We start from the raw sequence: 6000 nt of genomic DNA, 5'->3' as shown, positions 1-6000 counted from the left end.
GAGTCCAGGGATTCGAGACCAGCTTGGGCAACTTGGTAAGACCTTATCTCTACAATAAATCAAAAAATTAGCTGGGCGTGGTGACAGGCACCTGTAGTTTCAGCTACTTGGAAGGCGGAGGTGGAAGGATCACCTGAGCCCTGCAGGTCAACGCTGCAGTGGTCGTGAGTGTGCCACTGCACTCTAACCTGGGTAACAGAGTAAGACTCTGACTCAAAAAAAAAAGGACAAAGTTATGAACTTCACAGCAACTTGAATGGACTTAGAGTCCATTATCCTAAGTGACCTATCACAGAAACAAAGAACTGAGAATCACATGTTCTCACTCATAAGCGAACCTTGAACAATTATCATAATACTATAAGAAAGGGATTGGCAGTAGTGGGAAACTGTTTAGGGGGGGCACACCTCATCAGCAAGGGTACCTGCATAATGAACATTTGTATACCTAACCCTGAATCATACCCCACATCTTTAAAATAAAAATTTTAAAGAAAGAAAGTTAATGCATAGATAACATCTCATAAAACATGCATATATATTTTTGGCACCCCCTGTATATATGCATCTGTGTTCTTCCAGTGCTGTTCACTTAAGAAAGTGGGTATAAGTGATGCGTGGCACAAATGAACAAGCACACAAGTATAAAGGTACCCTACTTGTACTATCAGTATACCACTTGATTCAACATATTACACTTCTACTATGTTCACAAAGCTGTCTGTCCCATAACATGGTAAAAATAACACAGTGAAAAGAGACACAGACACATTATTTTATTACAAGACAGATTTAGATTAGTGTTTTAACAGAAATACAAAGAATTTGCTATCAAGGATTTAGAGAAGAGAGAATCATTTTCTTTTTCTTTCTTTCTTTCTTTTTTTTTTTTTTTATTTGGAGTCTCACTCTGTTCCCAGGCTGGAGTGCAGTGGCACACTCATAGCCACCACAGCCTCAACCTGCTGGGCTCAGGGGATCCTTCCACCTCAGCCTTCCAAGTAGCTGGAACTACAGGCATGTGCCACCACATCCAGCTAATTTTTTTGATTTTTATTGTAGAGATGAGGTCTCACTAAGTTGCCCAGGCTGGTCTCGAACCTGTGGGTTCAGGTAATCCTCTCATCTCGGCCTTCCAAAGTGCTGGGATTATAGGCATGAGCCACCGCACCTAACCTGAGAGAATCATTTTCATCAAGTGCTTTATAGATAAAATTTGAACTGGGCTCTGAAGGAAATTAGAATTTTGACTGGTTTGTAGAGTTGCTAATAGGAGAAACTCATAGATGAGACTAGGAATTTATATATAATTCAGATTATGAAGGTTTTGAAACTCAAATTTTAAAAGTTATCCTTTATGTATTAGTAAATCATCAAGGACTTTAGAGACTTAATTAGGAGACCATCAGGAGTTGGTCTTGGGAAAGATGGTAGAGAAGGAGAAATTAAAAGTGATGATTAATTTTCAAGAACAATAATGTCTTTATATAAGTAAGTGAAGAGAGGAAGGGGAACAAATATGTGAGTCAGATGATGAAACAGTATGGACATGTTCAATGTGGGGGAGCTGGAATTATTTGGAGTGCTCAAATAGGCAACTAGAGATGTGAAATGGAGTGCAGGGGTCTAAACCTGACCATCATTACAGACATCTCGCGTTTGCATTTGCTATATAATTATATTTCTCTCCAGTAGATAATGTGTTATTAGGTCAGAATGTATTACTTAATATATACATATTTATTTATCATGGAACTTGGTACTATCCTTTGCAAGAATGGGTGTTTAAATGGAATTTAATCTATGCTTCTTCCCAGATCATTTTTTTAAATTTCAGTTATTCATTTATTATTTGTGGCAAACTTTCAATTCCAATATCCTTGTCATCTCTACATCCTTACATTCTAAAAGAATGCATGGTTCCACAGAACGTGAATAACAACACTGTAATCAAATAAATATAATGAAAGTAAGTTGTGACACCTCCTTGAACAATCTTGTGTCTCAGAATTTGCTGGATGATCCTAATTACCTTCTACTGCTGCAGTCAAGGGAATGATATATGGGGATCCGGGTTTCAGGAAAGATTGAAAGAGTTCTCACCCATCACAAGTTCCACCTGTTCCCAGACCAATTTTAATTCTTCCTAGATGTGATGCCACCCTCGTCCTCTGGGTTGTTAGTGATTGCCATTCATTTGCTACCTGGTATAAACACATAGGAATGTACACACAATATCTTGGCTTATGTTTATGTTCTTTATTTTCCAAAAGTAAGAATTGGAAGGAAAGCTTTTCCTTTGTCTATTCTCCTGCCACCTCCTCAGACTGTACATCACTGACTTAATGTAGTCAAGTTCACTAGTTTGACATTTTTGGGAAATACTATTTGTGAAGCCTGCTACTTGGGTTGTAGCGCCATCTGCTGGGAGAAGTAATGGAACACAGGTTTGCTTTGCTAGGAAAACAAAAAGTAAAAACACAGATGTCAGAAGTAGTAATTAAAGTCTTATTATCCTGTAAGCAAGTGTGTATAGTCTATATTAAAAGTTAAAAATAATGTATTTATTTAAATACTACTATATTCTGGTCATTTAAAATGCAATTCCAATCCCCCTGCTGGGAATATGTCCGGAGGAACTCGAATCACTCTATGAAAAAGATACCCAGCAGGGTGTGGTGGTACTTTGGGAGGTCGAGGTGAGAGGATTGCCTGAGCTCACGGTTTCAAACCAGCTCGGGCAACTTGGTGAGACCTCATCTCTACAATAAAACAAAAAATTAGCCATGCATGCTGCCACGTGCCTGTAGTTCCAGCTACTTGGAAGGCTGAGGCAGAAGGATCACCTGAGCCCAGCAGGTCGAGACTGCGGCGGCCGTGAGCATGCCACTGCCCTCCCACCTGGGTGAGAGTGAGACTGTCTCAAAAAAAAAAAAAAAAGATGCACACACTTGTTTATTGCAGCATTATTCACAATAACAAAAGCATGGAACCAACCATGCTGCCCATCAAAAGAGGACTGGATTAAAAAAATATGGTACATATACACGATGGAAATTTCGCAGCCCTAAAGAAGGACAAAATTATGAACTTCACAGCAACTTGGATGGACTTAGAGTCTATAATACTAAGTGATCTATCACAGAAACAAAGAACTGAGTATCACATGTTCTCACTCATAAGCGGAACTTCAACGATTGTAATAATGCTATAAGACAGAGATTGGCAGTAGTGGGAAACTACTGGGGGGGGAGAGCATACCTCATCAACAGGGGTACCTGCATAATGAACATTTGTATACCCAACCCTGAATTGTACTCCACATCTTTAAAATTAAAATTTTTAAAAATGCAACTCCAGCCAGGTTCAGTGGCTCGGCCTGTAATCCCGTGTTTTGGAAGGCTGAGGTGAGTGGATTGCCTGAGCCCGAGGGTTTGAGACCCGCCTGGGCAACTTGGCAAGACCTCATCTTTACAATAACTCAAAAAATTAGCTGGGCATGGTAGTGCGTCCCTGTAGTTCCAGCTACTTAGAAGGCTGAGGCGGAAGGATCGCTGGAGCCCAGCAGATCGAGGCTGCAGTGACCAGGAACATGGCACTGCACTCCAGTGTGGGTGACAGAGTGAGACTCCAACTCAAAAAAAAAAAAAAAATGCAATTCCACTTATAAAAGTGGATTAACACAAGTTTCATTAACACATTTGTGGAGAGCAAGGATAAATGACAAATCTATCATGTATAAATGTGTCCCATTTACCTTAAAAAAAATTACAGGATTTCAGTTTTTGAGATTATGCAACCATATGATTTTCTAAGACTGTTTGGTGCAAAATTTCAATCCCGTTGTCAGATTTTTATATCAAGCCATATGTTTCAATTTAGAGTGGGGAAAATAAGTTCATCATATTCATAAATATCTCATCAATATTTACTGACTACTGAATTATAGAAAATGTTATCATTTAAATTGGAATTGTTTTAAACAAAGCTTAATATTTTCATTTTGATTATAAAGTAATCATGCTTTATGGAAAATGTAAGATAAAATCTAGAAAATAAAGATCATTCATAATGTCAGAATAAATGGTGTTAAAAAATAAACTGTTTTCCTATATTTCTTTTTTTTTTTTTTTTTTTTGAGTTGGAGTCTCACTGTCGCCCAGACTGGAGTGCAGTGGCCGCTCCCGGCCACCACAGCCTCGACCTGCTGGGCTCTGGCAATCCTTCGTCCTCAGCTTTCCGAGTAGCCAGAATTACAGGCGCGTGCTACCACACCCGGCTAATTTTTTTATTTATTGTAGAGCTGAGGTCTCACCTGCCCAGGCGGGTCTCGAACCCGCGGGCTCAGGCAATCCACTCACCTCAGCCTCCCAAAGGCGCGGGATTACAGGCTGAGCCACCGAGCCCGGCTCCTATATTTCTTTCTGGTCTTTTTTGTACTTATACTTTAGACATCAGAGAAAAACTACATAGCAGTTTGTATAACATTTTTTCTTAGCATTATGACATATAAATCCATGAAATTCTAAAGACTTATCATCCCAACATAGTACTTTTTTCAATTTCCCTCTTCTACCCAATTAAAGAAAAACCTAAGCTCATCAATGCCAGATAGATCTTTTGATAATTTTACCAGAAAGAATCTCTTGTTGATCAAAACTCTCCAGGCTTTACGTCTTCTCTTTTTTTTCTAAATCTGCTCCCGGTTATCATTCTGGTTGATTACCAGATCCCTCCACTGTTTACCATGGGGAAACTATTTGTTCTTTGCTACAGTATAAATTAGTGCCAGGGGTCTGTTTTGGAAATAGGTTGGGCCAGGGAAGTTCATGGGTCTTCAAATAATTTGACCATTTCTCAACCCCCTTAAAGTTAAAAGGGGCCATTTGACAAGTTTTAGCAAATAATCCCGGAGCTCTGGTGATCTATTTTCAATTCTATTAATAGCTCTCTTTTCCTCTTTGTAGAAATGGGGGAGGCCATTTTCATGTGGTAGAGTCACAAGATGAAAGCAGCCTGAATTGCTGATCCAGCTGCTTGGAGAGTCATCCTACCAGTGACAGCCTATGAGTGAGAAATAAACATTGATGTGTTAAGCTATGAGATTTAGGTGTGTGTTACCACAATAAAATCTGACTAATACATGATGGTATATTCAGGCACAATTTTCTCTGCTTTGGGTTCTCTTTCCAAGTACCTCCACCCCTTTGCCGAGAAGTCTTTTTTGGGACTTCCTTGTGTTGTAGGACTCATCTCACAGGCATCTTCTGATATACCTAACCTTTCAATGTCCCCATGCCTCATTCTGGGCTAGTTGTCTCTTCCACCTGCTTCTGTAGTACCATGAGTTTATAGATGAATGATTGTTGAGTATTTATGGATTGATGAGATAATCTTATGGGTATTGGTTATATAGGCTTTCCTATGGAATAATTAGCACAGATCAGTTCGAAGTGTGTTCTACAGATCCCTAAGGGTCCCTGAGACTTCTTCAAGAGATCTGTGAATCAAACTGATGATGTAAAAGCAACAGTGGCTAAAATAGGGTGGCACCTTAGAAAATTGAGGTGGCGGCACCAACCTGTACCAGGAGTCATTGTATCGTTGATCTTGAGTACATACGTACGAGCACTGTTGCTGCATACTTGAATGAAAATTGCAGTCTTGAGTGAAAGCACTTAAGCGATTTTATGATTTGCAAGCTGAGTGCGTCATCTTTGTCATGGAACATTTTATTTGGAAAAAAATGACTGTCAAGCTATGATTATTTAGAATCAGTATTTGACAGATATTTTCCTGAAAATGAACACATTAAGTCTGTCACAAGAAAAGCAAAACAACTGACAGTATTTGTTGTTATAAGTAAAATTCGAGATTTATAATGAAAATTGGAATTTTAGTTAACTTATTCCTGTATGTGCTCCCGTGAACCTGACAACCCCCTGGTACTTAAAAAACTTTTAATAACGTGATCAGTTCTAATATTAATGAATGTGATTT

This window comes from Carlito syrichta, unplaced genomic scaffold (assembly GCF_000164805.1).
Source record: "Carlito syrichta isolate Samal-C Ts95f unplaced genomic scaffold, Tarsius_syrichta-2.0.1 Scaffold294881, whole genome shotgun sequence".
Classification (NCBI taxonomy): Eukaryota; Metazoa; Chordata; class Mammalia; order Primates; family Tarsiidae; genus Carlito; species Carlito syrichta.
Note: the sequence above shows the minus strand (reverse complement) of the source record.